This window comes from Misgurnus anguillicaudatus, chromosome 14, assembly GCF_027580225.2.
Source record: "Misgurnus anguillicaudatus chromosome 14, ASM2758022v2, whole genome shotgun sequence".
Taxonomy (NCBI): Eukaryota; Metazoa; Chordata; class Actinopteri; order Cypriniformes; family Cobitidae; genus Misgurnus; species Misgurnus anguillicaudatus.
In genome coordinates, this window is record NC_073350.2 from 27,766,996 (window position 1) to 27,785,719 (window position 18,724).

At 37.6% G+C, this 18,724-nt stretch overlaps 1 protein-coding gene across 2 annotated transcripts in view; it reads left to right on the forward strand.

The window, feature by feature from the left end:
* Positions 1-18,724, forward strand: part of thsd7bb (thrombospondin, type I, domain containing 7Bb) — a 172,754-nt gene that overhangs the window by 18,786 nt on the left and 135,244 nt on the right. The gene's annotated exons all lie outside the window — the stretch shown is intronic.

The window sequence follows — 18,724 nt, forward strand, 5'->3', positions numbered from 1 at the left end:
GGCGTGTCCATGAGACAGGTCTCCCGGCATGCTGTTGTGCATACAGATGCCTCCGACACGGGCTGGGGAGCCACGTACGACGAGCTCACGGCTTCGGGGGTGTGGACAGCACCCCAGTTGCATTGGCATATCAATTGCCGCGAGTTATGGGCAGTATATCTGGGACTCGTACGCTTCGCTCAGGAGCTGCGAGGGAAGGATGTACTAGTGCGCTCAGACAACACTGCGACCGTAGCGTATATCAACCGTCAAGGCGGTTTGCGCTCTCGTCACCTGTCGCATCTCGCTCGTCATCTCCTCCTTTGGAGTCAGAAGCATCTGAGGTCCCTTCGTGCCATTTACATACCGGGCTCGCTCAATACAGCGGCAGACGCGCTTTCCCGAGCAGCGCGCCCCGGCGAATGGCGACTCCACCCCCAGACGGTCCAGCTGATTTGGAGGAAATTCGGTCGAGCGCAGATAGACCTATTTGCGTCACCGAACAATACCCATTGTCGCCTGTTTTATTCACTAACCGAGGGCAGCCTCGGCGTGGATGCGTTGGCACACAGCTGGCCGCGGGGCCTGCGCAAGTATGCGTTCCCCCCAGTGAGTTTAATAGCACAGATACTGTGCAAAGTCAGGCAGGACGAGGAGAGCCTTTTAATGATCGCCCCATATTGGACGACCAGGAATTGGTTTCCGGAACTAATGCTCCTCGCGACAGCCCCTCCCTGGCGGATTCCCCTGAGGAAGGACCTTCTTTCTCAGGGAGGGGGCACATTATGGCACCCGCGCCCCGACCTGTGGGATCTCCACGTTTGGTCGTTGAGCGCGCGCAAGGTTTAAGTGATTTACCCCAAGCGGTATCTAACACTATTGACGCGGCACGAGCTCCGTCTACGAGACGGGCTTACGCGTTAAAATGGAACCTTTTCGTCACCTGGTGCTCTTCGCAACGCGAGGACCCCAGAGAATGCCCTATTAACATTGTGCTTTTATATCTTCAACATAGGTTAGATGGTAGGCTGTCACCGTCCACTATTAAAGTTGATATCGCCGCTATATCTGCGCATCACTCACTTATTAACGGCAGATCAGTGGGCCAGCATGATTTGGTTGTTAGATTCCTGAGAGGCGCTCGCAGGCTAAACCCCTCGCGCCCTCCTTCTATTCCTCCCTGGGACCTGTCCATGGTGCTGAAAGCGCTACAGAGTCCTCCGTTCGAGCCTTTGCAGTCTGCGAGTCTGAAGCTTCTATCCATGAAGGCTCTGACCCTACTAGCATTGGCCTCGGTGAAGAGAATAGGGGATTTACATGCATTCTCTGTTGACGATTCGTGCCTTCAGTTTGGTCCTTCTGTCTCGAGCGTGACCTTGAGACCCAGACCAGGCTACGTGCCCAAAGTTCCCACTACTCCCTTCAGAGATCAAGTGGTGAGCTTGCAAGCATTGCCTTTGGAGCAGGCAAACCCAACCGAGGCTTTGTTGTGCCCCGTACGCGCACTGCGATTCTACGTGGACCGCACGCAAAGCTTCAGGACCTCAGACCAGCTCTTTGTTTGTTATGGTGGCCAGCAGAAAGGGAAAGCTGTCACTAAGCAGAGGATGTCTCATTGGATAGTTGATACTATCGCCCTGGCTTACAATTTGCAGGGCATTCCTTGCCCCTTTAATTTGAGAGCGCACTCCACTCGGAGTGTTGCCTCATCTTGGGCATTAGCTCGTGGTTCCTCGCTAACAGACATTTGTAGAGCTGCTGGTTGGGCGACACCTAATACGTTCATTAGATTCTACAATGTTCGTATCGAGCCTGTATCCTCTCGTGTTCTGTCCTCACCAGGGAGGACACGGAGAGCAGACTCGCAAGTCGGCTTGCAGCCTCCGACTGAGGCTCCAAATTGAGTTTCAGTATGGAAGGCTAACAGAGCAAAAATGCGTAATGGTTTGATTTGCTCTCTCCACTGCCTTGACAGCCTTTGTTGCGGAGCATTGGCTGTCAGCCTTTCACTAGCTGTATTCTTACGAACCTACGTGTTTGGCCAGGGCCCCACATTGTGTCCCAACGGGTTCCTTTGTGAGTATTATTCCGTGGGGTTAATCCTACTAGCCCACGTTTCCCTTAGCAGAGCACTGCTTTGCTTACACAGCCACGGCTGTCATTTATACCTCAACTACGGTTGACTTTCGTCCACCATTAGCCCTTAACGGGGCGGTGGCTTCCGCAGCGTCCCTATACCGCTCAGATAGGGCGCTTCCCAGTCGCTGGCACTACTGTGGGGTTAAAGGAACATCTAGTGCCCGGCCTTCTGCCTTGAAACCTAATTCTCCTATCCGTAAATGGAACCGGAGGGCTTTAAGCAGACACTGGACGAGGTCAGCCCCTAGTGGCGTTGTAGTCGGGTTTCCCAATGCGTCGGTCACGACGTGACGTCGTAGTGACCGACTGAAAGGGAACGTCTCGGTTACGGATGTAACCCTCGTTCCCTGAAGGAGGGAACGGAGACGTCACGTCCCGTCGCCACAGGTGCTGCCACCTGCTGTTTAGGCCGGTCACCTTCCGGCTTTCTCAGCGAACAGAAGCTGATTTCCCTATTTGCACGTGTGTCTTATATACGCACCTGGCGGGGCGGCGCCAGCATTATGCAAATATCTCAATGCCAAGTTCATTGGCGTTTTAGTAGTATTCGAAGCAGATTGGTCTCTCTAAGCGAGCTCCCAATTCGTCGGTCACGACGTGACGTCTCCGTTCCCTCCTTCAGGGAACGAGGGTTACATCCGTAACCGAGACGTTCCCCATTATTTTGGTGCCAAAAAAGGTTTTAATTATTATTTTTCCTCTTAAAAATATTTAATTAGCTACTTTTAGCATCATTGTAGATTAACTATGTTAAATTAAGAATTGTAAAAAGTATTAAGATTTTTGCATGGTTAGGGTGAATGTTTTTTGAAGAGCAACATGTGTTAAAATATGTCAGCATGCTGATAATGGGAAAGAAAAGAATCGAGTGTTGTGACAAAGAGTTAAAGAAACAAGCTATTCACAACTTTTGAAGAGTCATTTCCTTGAAAAAGCAGCAGCGTAACTATTAACTTATCCAGTTAATTAACTGGAAATTACACAACAGCCCAGAGGCAACGTGAGAATAAACATGTCTTTGTTCACAGCTGGTGAAATTATAATTTGGTAAGTTTGTAGATGTCTAAACTTTCGTCTAATGAGGATATTTGCAAATATACCCTTATACAAATCTTTTGTTTGTGAGCCGACCATAACAACTTCACACTTAAAAATCTCACACTTAAAACTTTACACATAAATCTCACACTTAGGCTGGAATTACACTGCAGATCTTATAAAGTCCAATTCCAATTTGTTGATTATATCCGTGACAACTCGCTTACATCATCTTGTAAAGGCAACTTGTATCCAGTGTTGGGTGTAACTAGTTACTAAGTAATTAGTTACTGTAATTAAATTACTTTTCCTTTGAAAAAGTAAAGTAAGGGATTACTCTTATTTTTCTTGTAATCTAATTACAGTTACTTCTGATGTAACTAAATACTGTGTATGGACTCTAAACAATTATATATACTATAATACAATAGTGGATTTAACATGGTTTAAGTTTACAATTCTCACTATTAACTGGTTGATTATTAGCATTAATATTAATGAGATGCTGGCTGTTTATTAATACTTAATAGCACATATTAATGCCTGATTCTGCAAAACCTTTGTTCTACATCCTTAACCGTTCCCATTTCTACCAAATACTTTAAACTTCTTTAGTATTAGTTGTTGGAGTACATTGAGGCAAAAGCAGTTCATAGTTAGTTAATAGAGAGAATTGGACCCTAAAGTGGGACCAGAATAATTGATGTACTTTTATATATTATTTATTCGAGCCATTTCAAGCCTATCCTTGTATCATGTACTAAATAGGATTTAGAAAGTAATTAGTAATAAGTAATTAAATACTTTTTGGAGAGAGTAATTTGTAAAGTAATCTAATTACATGATTGAAGATGTAATTAGTAACTAGTAATTAATTACTTTTTTTGAGTAACTTACCCAACACTGCTTGTATCTGATATCTGCATCCACACACTGTTAAAAAAATGCCGTATTAGGTTAAAACAACTTTTTTGCAAGTCAATTCAACCTTTAAGATTTAATTTTAAAAAGTTGACATAACTTATACAGGGTTCCTACGGGGTTTGTAAAAGTATGGAATTTGATTTGAGTAATTTCCAGGTCTGGAAAAGTATGGAAAAATAAATCAGACTATGGAAAAATATTTACAGTTTCCAGATTATTGTCCCTATTTCGTTTTCTAAATATAAAATTAGGAATTTCTAAATGTATATAATAAAGATTGTTTTTTCATTGCGATTGGATCACTGCCAAAAGATCATTTTTACACTTGATCTTATTAGTTTAGAATGACATGAGGGTAAGTAAATGATGATAGAAATTTCATTTTTGGGTAAATTAATAACCCTTTAAAAAATTGTAACTGATTTAGCATTTTGTTTGTTAATGTCAAAAAAGGCAATATTTTAATATAGAATTTCTAAATATTTTATTTATAATTATATTGTTTAAACAGTCTTTTCAAGTTTGCTGTACCTAACAGCCAATTAAGTGTTGTCATTTGACTTTAGCTCTACTTTCAAATTTTCTGGTTAATTGTGCATGAACATCCCTCCTGTTTCTGTATTTACATATTTAACATGATAAAGGTTTTGATAAGAGTGTAACATAGTTGTTGGCGCCGATAGCATTGTGGGTAAGTGAAATCTATGCCAAATACCCTATACTGTAGTTTGGCTGTGGTTTAACTTTTCTCATTGTTAGACATTTCATGGTCAAGAAAAAATTGTGGTCTGTTGGGAGGAAGCCAGGGGGAAGAGAGATCTAATTTTGTATTCGCGTCGAACCCCTCGTATATTTGTCTGGAACAATCAGGTGATTACGGCAGAGACGTTGGATGGCAAATCAATGGCTCGCCTTTCCTTGCTGTTTCTCACACTCTCTCACTGTCTCATCAAGAGGGACAGATTCAGTTCAGACGCACAAAACGTAATATGCAATATAGTAAAGGTTAACGGGCCACGGAGGTCAATCCTAATCAGATTTATCAGTAACGGCAGCACACGGCAGGTATATTAATATCAAAGGTTAATGCATTTATCAAATACATATATATGTTTAGTGATTACTGCATAATTTACAGTTCCCCTCCCTGTGCACATTCATTTTAACTCCATGGTCCTTTTCACATCATGTGAGAAGAGAGAATTGACATCATATTGTATTATGACAAAATGTCAGACTTACTCTGATAGTAATAATAAAATGTTTATATTCAAAGTCAACTTTTCATCCACTTACTTTAGCTGTCAAAAAAGCAAAGTGCCTACAGATCCATCTTCATATTTTACTTCACAGCTAAAACATAATCACTGCTAATATACCAAGACATTACCAAAATAGCAGGCTAGAGATTATTTAATAACTTCATGGAAATACAGCACGGCAGAGCATCTTCAATCATGAGGGCAGCAGTGACATTTAAACTGGCACCTGTGCAATTAAACCTGGAGAAGGTTAAGCTCTGTTAACACCGTCGCAGTGTCAAAAAAAAATCCAGCATAAAGTTACGTTCCCATGCCTCCGTTATTTGCAGTGGGATTCAGAGTGATGGTTCACAAAGCCGGTAGAGCTCTCATACTGTGCTCGGTCTGAAACAAATTATCTGCTTTTAGCTTACCTGGATTTGTAGACAGAGAGTACAGGGAGAAATAAGATACTGTCAGTATGACCCTTCAGGAGGGTTGTGAATCTGGTACGCTGTCGTCCTTTAATGTTACTCAGAAGGCCTGGATGCAATGAAGTCTTGGCTTTATAGGCATTTTTGACGAGGTAATGGTGCAAAAAAAGTTATTTCATTCAGGTTATAGACGGTTTTGAGTGGAGGATCTCTGGGCAACATTTTCACTTTGAAATTGTAAACCCGGGGCAATTTTCAACCCTGGGTTAATGTAATGGTTTTCTTGTTTGCTGCACACATTGATACATTCGGCAGACGCACCTTAAGCAATTTATGCTACATTTAAGCTATGCATTATATCAATATGGACATTTTATTCTAATCAAATGAGTTGCAAGCACCCTAGATCAGGGGTTTTCAAACTTTTTTGTCAGCTGAACCCCCTTGACCTAAATTATTTACTTGAAGTAACCCCTGAGATTTTAGGTTATTGGGTCATTTGAGTTATTGGGTTTAGGTATTGAATTAAAGATATTTCAATACATTTAGATGTTTAACTGCAAAAACATTTATTTTCAATTGTTCTTATCAGTAGTACTTTTAAGAGGTAGACCGATGATTCGGTTTTGCCGATTAATCAGCACCAATAGTTAATTGGTAGAACAATCGGCTATTGGCAAAAAATGCATGCCAATAGTTTTTATGCTATGCAGTCTCACGAAATTATGTACCTATAGTCACATAATTTTTTTGATTCTTTTTCGTGATAGTGTCATTAATTTTTTACGTTTTTTTTCGTGATCGTTTCACAAATTTCTGTTTATTTGTCACGTATTGTTTACTCAACTGTTTTTTCCTATTTTTAAGCCATTGTCGCTTCGGTTTATGTGTCACTTCGGTGTTTGCGTTAGGATGTTACTTTAAGTATTGGTTTATACTATTTTTTCTGATTTCCTTTTTTATATTCTCTGATTTTTAAACCATTGTTGCCTGATATTAGGGTTAGAGTTGGGTTTGGATAAGGCTGTCATTTTATGTAAATCTAACCCTAACCTGAAGCGACAATTGTAAGAAAATAGGAAAATACTTCATATCATTATAAAGTTATTAATTTGCTGAATAGAGCAAAGAAACAACAGTAGAAACCTAAGTTTGTCATCAAGGCTGACAGGACAATAATATTAGTAGTACCTCACATACATGCAGATAAATCTAACCTAAATGTTTAATGTCATGATTATTACCATCGATTCGCATTAGTTTATATCCAGCTGGTTACTTTTATCTATGATTTATACATATTTTAGTTAATAACAAGAAAAAGTGAACTATGCAGCTGTTGGCTACGTTAACATATCCAACAAATCAAAATCTGAATTCAGTTCTTTTTATCATCACTGCAATAAATCTTTTTTATTTAAATTATTTAAAATCATTAAATGTTTAAAAAGAAGCAACAAGACTACACATATAATATACATGGGTCCAAAACGCGATAAACGCCATTTTTGAAAAAAATGAGTTACTGCCAAAATCAGTATTATATCAGGTTAGTATTTAAAAGTAAATTCTTAATTTTACGCAATATCCGCCGTGTTATTCTGTTATATTTTCTCCCTTTTTTCCCAAAACGCGATAAACGCCACTCCTCCTTTTCTACAGAATGTTATAAATCCGCTCCACAAATTACAGCGCACCATTCCACGCAATGTAAACAAACAATGGCGGCACATTGAGTACACGGAATCCTAGTTTTCCTCATCTACTTTGTACTCCATGATCAAAAAACAAACAAAAGCAAAATAATACTTTAATGGCATTGATAAACCTGTGGTGGTTTTCTGTGACGGGAAAGAAATGTAAGCCATCAACATCTAATAATTTACGCGAGAGGCACTCGGGAGACGGCTTTATGCGAGAGGCTTGTTCTCCCGACAGCATCAAGCTTCTGTCATGATAACACATTGACCCCAGGGGATCTTATGAAAAACTTTACATTATTTTACTCAAAGTCAACGAAAATCGAGCAGGACCAAAATTTTTTACAGCTGATCGCTGTGAAAAATGTTAAGCGACGACGTCAAGTATAACTGCAGCAATGACAGTGTTCTTAATATGATTAAGTAAGTGTTTTGATTAATGCCATTAATGTTTATTTTATTTATCAGTGTATACCACTAGTCAACTAAATGAATATAACATGGTTAAGATGAATGCACATTAATACATTGATTGAATAGATTTATAGCATTTGGAAAAAAAACATTGTCATAGATTTATTGCATTTTGTGGAAAAAATAATATGTTTTTATAATAAATCTTTGAAAATCAAGTTATGGATTTGAATTTTTTATGTTTTTATAACCTAAAGATCCTATGTGAAAGTTTGTAACAGAAAAAGTGGTTTTCATCTTGTCACTTTCTTGGTATAGAAAACACATTTTTACCACAATTTGTTAAAATGGATTTATTGCGATTTGGAACCAAACTCTTCATTTACTTCAATACTATAAATATAAATAATATATTTTTATTTAGACATAATTTCGTTACTTTATTTATTTTTGACCATTCATGGTTCAGTACTGTTGTTTTATTACTTTTGTAATACATTTCAGCACCGTTTCACTTTTGTTTTTTAATCCAGTAAACATTTTAAAAACTATAGGTTATTTGATTATCGGCAAGAAGGGACCATCCTAATTATCAGTATTGGTAAAATCCACTATCGGTTGACCTCTACTTTACTTAGTTATTGTTATTATTATATGTTATTGGATCTTCATCTGCACTGAAAAAAATGACTCATCCAATTTACTCAATTTTTTTAAGGTAAGTGGTTGCAATCAATTTATTTAAGCTACATTTAAACAACAAAATAGAAAAATAAAATAAAATAAAAAACCTTAGCTTAAGTCTAGCTTAAATAAATTGATTGCAACCACTTACCTTAAAAAAATTTAGTAAATTGAATGAGTCATTTTTTTCAGTGTACTTTTCTTTTATTGGTACATAAAACATATCTGCCCATTTTGCATGAGTTCCACGTGTTTTATTTTTTAGATTTGTTTATTATTATTTTTACATTTTATTGGAATTCATTGTTTTTAATCAACTCATGAACCCCTGCAATTTTCTTTTGAACCACCAGGGGAACCCCAGTTTAGGAAACCCTACCCTTAATCAGTGGTTCTCAATCCTGTTCCTGGGGACCCCCCTAGTCTGCACATTTTGTATGTCTCTCTAACCTGACACACTTTGCTTAGTTCATGGAGCTCTCATCTAATGAGCTGATGATTAGAGTCAGGTGTGTTAGATAAGGAATACATACAAAATGTACAGAGCAGGGGGTCCCCAGGAACAGGATTGAGACCCACTTCCCTAGATTACAAACATACTGAAGGATCTTTATTTTTAAAATGACTAGTATGGGAAAGTATTGAAAGGTGGATGAAAAATTTAATGGTAGAAGAAAAATACATTAGGGCAATCTTATTTTCGATCACAAAACAAATGCTTTACCATTACGTTTCCATGGGAACCACATCTTAACTAAATATTTTGCAAAACTCACTGCCACACTGATAAACGATGCAATTAAACCTTTGGCATCACAAACACATCTAATTCACGCCCCACATTTCAAAGGTTCATTACGTTTTTTAGATTTAACGCCATTCTTAAATAAGATATCCGTGAAAGCATTTCCCTTCGACCGTGTTCCTAAATTATAAGATAATGGACAGAAGAAAAATCAATACCTAAAGTAATTTCAGTTTAGTAACTTACAATCAAACAACAACCTAAACAAAAAACAGCCACACACTTTTCCCTGATGCACAAGCGAGCCAGTCATGATATCGCTTGTCTATATACTGAATAAAACATGTGTCCCATTTAGATTCAGTTGGCTTCATTTTGGGAAGCAATCTGGCCCAATGGGATGTAGAAAAGCTGTGTCTAGAAATAGTTTCAGCACAATACAGCATCTCTGAATCCTTTTCACTTGACTCATGGAAATTATATAAATTACACAACTCTGCTTTTTCATAGCCTAGTTTCGCAATTAAAGTTGTTTGGATTTATCCGGATTGCTCCACTTGAGAAACTAAGTGTGGACCACACTATTAGAAAAATATGGTAAAAAATGGTAGCTGTCACTGGGGCGTTAGTCTCAGCCTTGGACGTCATGCCCACGGACCGTTGGATGAACATGTGATGCATATGGCACACTTTTCTGAAAACACTTTAGCAGCTTCGAAAGTCATCCTCTGATTGGGTGAATTATATTTCTGGAAGACGTGTGTGTCATGCAGACGGTCTTTTATTTTGTTTTATATATTGTATGTTTTTATATTTAAAGAACATTTTCTGGAAGGCATAAAACTTTTGTGAAAATCATGAAAAATGATGACGCTGGCTGGCAACTTAAACAAAAACAAAAAAAACGCTTGTGGGGAAAGAGTTAACAGTCCACCTGGAAAAAACACAAAGCTAAAGAATTATGCACGGTTCAAGACATAAAGTCTTTAAAAGAGTTTTGTTTGACACAATTATTGCAAAATAAAAAAGATTTTAATATGATACTCTAGTCCAGTAATTCTTAAAGTGTGGTCCGCCAAACCCCCCCAGTGGTCCACCAAAAGATGACCTAAACTAGGTGTTTATACAATCGTCACACTGATTTTTCATATTAAGCTGCAACTCATTTCACATTTACGTTTTCAAATGAAATAAAATTCATATAATAATTTCTGAACATAGCATTGCATTTGTGTTTAAAAAATTTGTTTTTGACTTGAAACAGTTGCATATTAAACTTAAATTTAGCTTATCCTTCCTATTTTGTTGTTTTTTGGGGGCGTGTTAGAGTGGGATTCTGTTAGGTGCTCCTCAGAAAAAAATTGGAAGATAAAGTGGTCCTTGGGCTGAAAAAGTTTGAGAAACACTGCTCTAGTCTATCCAAATATCAAAATGACCATGATTTACCCGCCCTCAAGCAATCCAAGATGCATATGTCCATCATCTTTCAGATGAACACATTTGGAGTTATTTTAGTAAATGTCCTTGCTCTTCCAAACTTTATAATGGTAGAAAACAGGGATCAGGGAACAACTTCTGACTTTGAAGCCCAAAAAAGTGCATCCGTCTTTCACAGAAGTAATCCACACGCCTCAAATGGGTTAATAAAGATGTTCTGCTGGTAATCGATGCGATATTGTAAGAAAAATATCCATATTTCAAACTTTTTAAACTAAAATCAATAATAAGCTTCCAGGAACAAGTCACTACGCAATGTACCCATGGCAACCAATGCTCACTATTCTAAAACTCTTGCATGAATAGAGGGTCTGCTCGTGACGTCCTGACCACAGGTGGGATGATGACAAGTTGCTAGGGTCACTATCAAGTCCAACTAAATTTAATTCTTGCTGATAATAGTCAGTTTTACTGGCGTTTTACTCAGCAGCCGCTATGAAAACCAGCAATTTTGTTGAATGTTTTGCCACACAGGGGGGCAAGCTCCGGCGTGGTCATGTGGAAAAGTGACGCCAATGCATACCCTCTATTGCAGGGGTGGGCATTCCTGGTCCTGGAGGGCCACTGTTCTGTAAAGTTTAGCTCCAACCCTAATCAAGGATAGTGGCCCTGCAGGACCAGGAATGCCCACCCCTGCTCTATTGCGTGAGTACAAGATGGCACCGTTATCAGAAGCTATATTACAGTTTATAAAGTTTGGAATATGGATTTTTTTTAGACAATCGCATCGATTACCCGCAGAAGACCTTTATTAACCAATTGGTGGCGTGTGGATTGCCTCTGTGAAGGTTTAATGCACATTTTTGGGGTTCAAAGTCAGAAGTTGTTCCCTGATCCCTGTTTTCTACCAAATACCTCCAAATGTGTTTGTCTGAAAGATGATGGACATACCGTATGTATCTTGGATTGCTTGAGGGTGAGTAAATCATGGGGTAATTTTGATATTTGGCTGGAGTATTCCTTTAAGGTGTTTGCCATTGTTGTTTTGAACTTCAGAAACATTGTGAATGAATGATTTACTGATGGTTGGACATTTCCACACCCTAAACATGACATGCCATAAAGCGTAGCGTGATTGGCTGCTTTACGTGTCAGTCAAATGGCCTCTTGGGGGGTCCTTGACCATTCAAAGCGGCCATGGTTCCCAGACCTCCAGCTACGTAAGATTACAGATTTCAAAAATACAACTTTGCCCCTAAAGAGTTCACATTAGTACATATTGGTATTGGAGTGCATATTAGTACCAAATGTATATCTGTACCTAAATAGAGGGTATGCAACGACGTCACTATTCCACATGAACACGCCGGAGCTTGCCCTGTTGAGTGGCAAAACATTCCACAAAATGTCTGCTTTTCATAGCGGCTGCTGCAAAAACGCCAGTAAAACGGACTATTATCAGCTTAAATTGAATTTAGTTGGCCTTAACTGTGACCCTTACAACTTGCCAAACAACCAGTAGTCTATGGACATTGGCATTTGGCTAGACATTGCTTTTCCTGACATATATGTTTGTCTTGCCTAACCCCCCATTCAGACAGCCAGCGACCAGCAGTAGCAGAGCGACACGATTTCATTAATTTCAATGGAAACCGGGCGACTTCTGGCGACACGAGCGAAAGTGACCATTGGCGACCGTATGGGCGTGTCCAGCGACGCGAGAAAGTTACGAAAAGTTTAACTTTATGCAAATGTCGAGCGAATTTCAGGAGCGACTACCAATGTGAACGAAGCAGTGGAGTTCACATCATCCTTCTCTTGTCAGTTACTGGCGTGGATGGTACTCATTTGTTTATGACAAGCAGATTTAGAAACGCCTCATTGAAAGAGACGGGCGACACAGCGATAAGTCGCTGGCTGTCTGAACGAGGGGTAACACTTTTAAACCATCCCACCTTTGTAGAACACAAGGCTCATCATAATGGATGTTTTTTTTAATGAAGACTCCCTTTGCAATTACACAGAATAAGATTATTCATTGGTGTATTGTATTTTAAAGTATTTTTAACCCAAAATTTTACATACCTGACATATGGCTAGTACTGGGTGATTCTCACGAAATCCAGATTTAGAAGGTGTCCATCATCAGAATTTTTAAAAAGCCCTTGAAGCCATTTTTTTTTTTGCACATATAAGATGCTGAACTTACTATAACCATTATTTTTAGAGGATTTTAAAAATATTTCCTTCAGAATTATTTAAATTTTTAGATTATCATTATCAAAAATTATCATTACCGCAACATGATATTACATTAAATATATGCATTTACAAACTCATGTTTCGGTAATGAGAACTAAAAAGTTGTCTAGGTACTATGACAAACAAAATTTCAACTTTTACCTGGAGAGAAAAAATAAGAACTGCGTAGCCATCTTGAGTGTCACCGTCAATTATGTCCCTTCCAACTATTATTTTTTTTTTTTGAAAATGTTAGTTCCTTGATGGCTAACAATGATTGAAAATTGTTGCGGGGGATGAGAAAATTGGTCTTGGACAAATTTATATTCCTTATTATTGTCTCTACATTTACCAATGATCACCAAATACCACGTTTATTTACTGTAAATGTTACATTTTTATTTTATTTTTTTAGATTTTTTTAATTATAAATATTTCCATGTCAAAGAACCCAAATCCAGTCATGGACATGTTGCGGTAATGAAAATTTCCCCCTTAAATGTGGAAAAACTACAAAATTGGTTTGTATGATGTCATTTGAAATCATGTGCAAAATAGTACATTAAGAGATGTTTGTATATGCTTCTTATTTTGATACTCTTACTTTGCATGTACTTTTTATCCAAATGTTTCATGACACCTCATTAGTCTAATTTCGCGAGAATCACCCTATTGCTACTTATTTACTTCTGCTTTAAGTGTTTTTTGCAGTCTGGAAAAAGACCACTCCAAATTTTTTTTGAATCTGTGTGATCACACAACTACTTTTCCAATTTTAGACACATTTTCACGCTATGCTAATGCTGTCGCTCAGACTCTTTGCCACTCAGTGGGCGTAAACGCACTCGCTTTCGCTGAAGGTGATGTCACGTGCATACCCTCTATACACATTAGGACCTTTTTAAAGGGTACTGCCCCAGTGACAGCTTGGTACATTTAGAGAGCATTTTTCCTGAAAAGTGACAAAGTGACACCTGCCCCACAAGTAAAGGATGCAGAGACTTACTGCATCCATCATAATGTTACTCCTTTTACTTATAATTATGCAGAGAACAAGTAGATTTGGCAAGTAGATATATAGAAACCACCAAAATATATAAATAATGCATACATGCCAATATCCTGCGTGAAACATCTCCCGAAACTTTCCCTCGCTAAACTTTAGAGAAAAGCAACTTTGAAATCACCAGCCGGCACGGAAGAGCAACCGTGTTCATATCGGATGAGTGGCCCACCATAATATTCCCTGTTGGATCAATAATATTAATCAAAAAAATGAACCGCGCTATGTTTGGACAACCAGAAACCCGATAAGCGCTGCAGCACCTGCACGTTTCCGCGCACAGATCCCCAGCTCGGCACTTGTCGCCTTCCTTTATCCACCCGGAAGGGTTTCTATGTGTGACACGTATCGACGTTTTCCATGCACACTGTCACCATGATAGATTTTAAGTCCTTTGCGATAACTCCCCAAAGCAATGAACCTCTCTGCTTGTATTCACTCTTACGCACACACAAACACAAATTGATCCAACGCGTGCAAGAGGACCAAATGTCTACAGTAGTCAATCAATGCGTTCAATCTTTGAATAACAAAGTCAAGCAAATAACTATTCCCACTCAGCATGAATAATTAAAGGTGGCTACTTATGGACACGGTCTCAACAAACTCTGCTTTCCACCGGTATACTTCATTCGCATAAAGACTAAAATAGACCTATGGGCACTGCAGGCCCCAAACAAACATTTAGTTTGATGTAAATCCTTAATAAGCAGACGCCACCCAGTTCTGGTTTCCCGCTACCCGTATTACATTTTTAAAAACGTACTTAAGATTTTTTTATGGGGTTGTTATGAAGCCGCTAGATAATAATCAATGAACAAGGAGAGCAAAATCTATTTGTTCCAGTGCATGTAGATAAAGATGAACAAGTTATATTAAAAAGCCTCTTAGTGAAGAGAAACGGTGCCGTACGTACATGCGCAGTGCCCGATTATCTCCAAGGAAACTAACTACACGCATCCACCCTCTTCGATTGTCCTCTTTCAGGACTTTCTGGATGTCTTATTGTTCTCTGTCATTTCCTTCTCTCGTTTGATTCGAAAAGAGAAAGATACTCTCACGAGGGAAATGACGAATTGCTGGAGCCAAAGGGAGCGCAGAAATTAGGCTGAATGTAAATTACTTCCATTGTAAACGATGACAGTCGAGAGACGACAGGCAGATAATATTTCTCAGTTCTCGGCTGTGCTATTGAGTCACAATAATGAAATCAGAGGTATTGTTTAAACTTGTGCTTAGGAGCGGAGCTTAAGAGGATACGACGGAAAGCGTTCGTCGGATCAGTGAAACTGAGAGGCTGTTTATTCAATCCAATCCACCTGAGAGTGCTTCATATTTGGCACTTTCCTGTTTGACGTTCTTTTGATTGAAACGTTTCATTAACGTTGCTATTTTTTATTAAAAGTGCAAATGTGAAAATAAAATAAGAAAAGGTGAGAGAAAAGATGCTCTTTAAAGAACTTTAAAGGGATAGTTCACCCAGAAATGAAAATTCTGATGAGAAACGATGGTAAGCACATAGCTGATTGTAACCATTGACTTCCATAGTAGGAAAACAAATATTTTGGAAGTATTGTGATAACTGATGAAGATATTTTGGTAAATGATGGTAAGCACACATCTGCTGTAACTATTGACTTCCATAGTAGGAAAAACAAATATTTTGGAAGCACACATTTGACGGTACCCATTTTTAGATTTTTTTTTTTTTTAGATTAGATTTTTTATTCCAGGCAGTAGACAATATGGTAAATCATATAGTTCAAAAAAACGACGAAAAAAGAAAAAATAACAATCAAACAAATATACAATATTCAAATATACAGATATAATAATCATATTCTGCCTGAAAGGGAGTGGGAAGAAGACAACTTATTTAATCCCACCCCTACGTCACCATTTGTAATTAATATTTAGGCTTCATATTTACTGTGCTCTCAGATTGAAAAAAAAAATATATATATATCACGGTGGCGTTACCACAATAACAAATTAGTTTATATAACAACAATTGTTTCCAACAAAATAATAAACATACAATCCAAACCATGATTAACGGATAATATCCAACGATAATAATAGACAATATACCAACAATGATAAAAGACAATATACTAATGATGGTAAATGGTACTGAGCACATGTTAACACTATAAGACACATGACACAATATAATAGAAGTAAACAATGCCAACAATGTAATGGACAATATAGCAACGATGGTAAGGAAACACTGAGCACATGTTCACACTATGAGACAGAGTACAACAACAATCTAAGTTAAAGACCCTCATCTCTATATTTTAACCAGATCCAGTGTTTATATAAGAATTTGAATTGATGAATAGTTTTGCATTGCTTTAATAGCAAGTCCAGTCTGTTCCAAAGTTTCACTCCACATACAGACACACAGTGACATTTACGTGTGGTTTGGGCTCTCGGTATGGAAACATGTCCAAAACCTCTCAAATTATGAGTTCGCACTGGAGTTTTAAAAAAACGTTGTAAGTTAGGGGGTAATAATTTATTAAATGCTTTGTATAAGACCATTGCTGTATTATATTGTACAAGATCATCAAATTTTAACAACTTTGACTGCGTAAACAGATTGTGAGTATGTTCTATAAAACCAACCTTATGAATGATCCTCACAGCTCTTTTCTGCAATATAATCAAAGGGTTTATTGTGTTCTGGTAAGTATTTCCCCACACTTCAACACAATAAGTAAAATACGGTAATACCAAGGTACAATATAAAATACGGAGTGCATTTTTATCAAGATAGAGTTTTGCTTTATTTATAATTGATAAGCTTTTAGAGATTTTTGTTTTTATATATCTTACATTGACTTCCATAGTAGGAAAACAAATATTTTGGAAGCACACAGTTGACAGTACCCATTGACTTCCATAATAGGAAAAACAAATATTTTGGAAGTATTGTGATAAATGATGAATAAAATATTCTGATAAATGATGGTAGGCACACAGCTGATTGTAACCATTGACTTCCATAGTAGGAAAAAAATATATGTTGTAAGTATTGTGATAAATGATGAAGATATTTTGGTAAATTATGGTAAACACACAGCAGATAGTGACCATTGACTTCCATAGTAGGAAAACTAATATTTTGGAAGTATTAACTGATAAAGATATTTTGGTAAATGATGGTAAACACACATCTGCGGTTACCATTGACTTCCATAGTAGGAAAACAAATATTTTGGCAGTATTATGATAAATGATGAAGATATTTTGATAAATGATAGTAAGCACACAGTTGATTGTAACCATTGGCTTCCATAGTAGGAAAACAAATATTATGAAAGTATTGTGATAAATGACGAAGAAGATTTTTTGGTACATGAAGGTAAGCACACATCTGCTGTAACCATTGACTCTCATAGTAGGAAAACAAATATTTCGGAAGTATTGTGATAAATGACGAAGATATTTTGATAAATGATGGTAAACACACATCTGCTGTAACCCTTGACTTTCATAGTAGGAAAACAAATATTTCGGAAGTATTGTGATAAATGACGAAGATATTTTGATAAATGATGGTAAACACACATCTGCTGTAACCCTTGACTTTCATAGTAGGAAAACAAATATTTCGGAAGTATTGTGATAAATGACGAAGATATTTTGATAAATGATGGTAAACACACATCTGCTGTAACCCTTGACTCTCATAGTAGGAAAACAAATATTTCGGAAGTATTGTGTTAAATGATGAAGAAGATATTTTGATAAATGATGGTAAGCACACATCTGCTGTAACCATTGACTTCCATAGTAGGAAAACAAATATTATGAAAGTATTGTGATAGATGACGAAGAAGATTTTTTGGTACATGAAGGTAAGCACACATCTGCTGTAACCATTGACTTCCATAGTAGGAAAACAAATATTTTGTAAGTATTGTGATAAATGATGAAGATATTTTGATAAATGAAGGTAAGCAAACATCTGCTGTAACCATGGACTTCCATAGTAGGAAAACAAATATTTTGGAAGTATTCTGCCCTACAAAAACTAAGTGCAGTAACTACACAAACACTGAAACCAAGAAAAAGGCCTTTAAAGTTTTTTACACCAGCCAGTCAAACATGTTACTGCAATTTTGGCACGCATTTCTCTGAAATGGGACAAAATTGAACCAGGAGACTTTGTCACAAGACACAACAGATCTCACTAAGCCCATTTCAACCCTAACTTAATTTTAACCAAATGAGTAGTTACTGCACTTTGGCTTTGTAGGGCAGTATTGTGATAAATGATGATGAAGATATTTTGGTAAATGATGGTAAGGAGACATCTGCTGTGACCATTGATTTCCAAAGTAGGAAAAAACAAATATTTTGGAAGTATTGTGATAAATGAAGAAGATATTTTGATAAATGATGGTAAGCACACATTTGACGGTACCCATTGACTTCCATAGTAGGAAAAACAAATATTTTGGAAGTATTGTGATAAATGATGGTAAGCACACAGTTGACAGTTGATGGTAAGGTACCCATTGAATTCCATCCCATTTGTTTTTTCCTACTATGGAAAAAATTGCAAATTGCTTTCCTACTATGGAAGTCAATGGTTACAATCAGGTGTGCCTACCATTATTTCTCAATATATCTTCTTTTGTGTTCATCAGAAAAAATAAATTCATACAGGT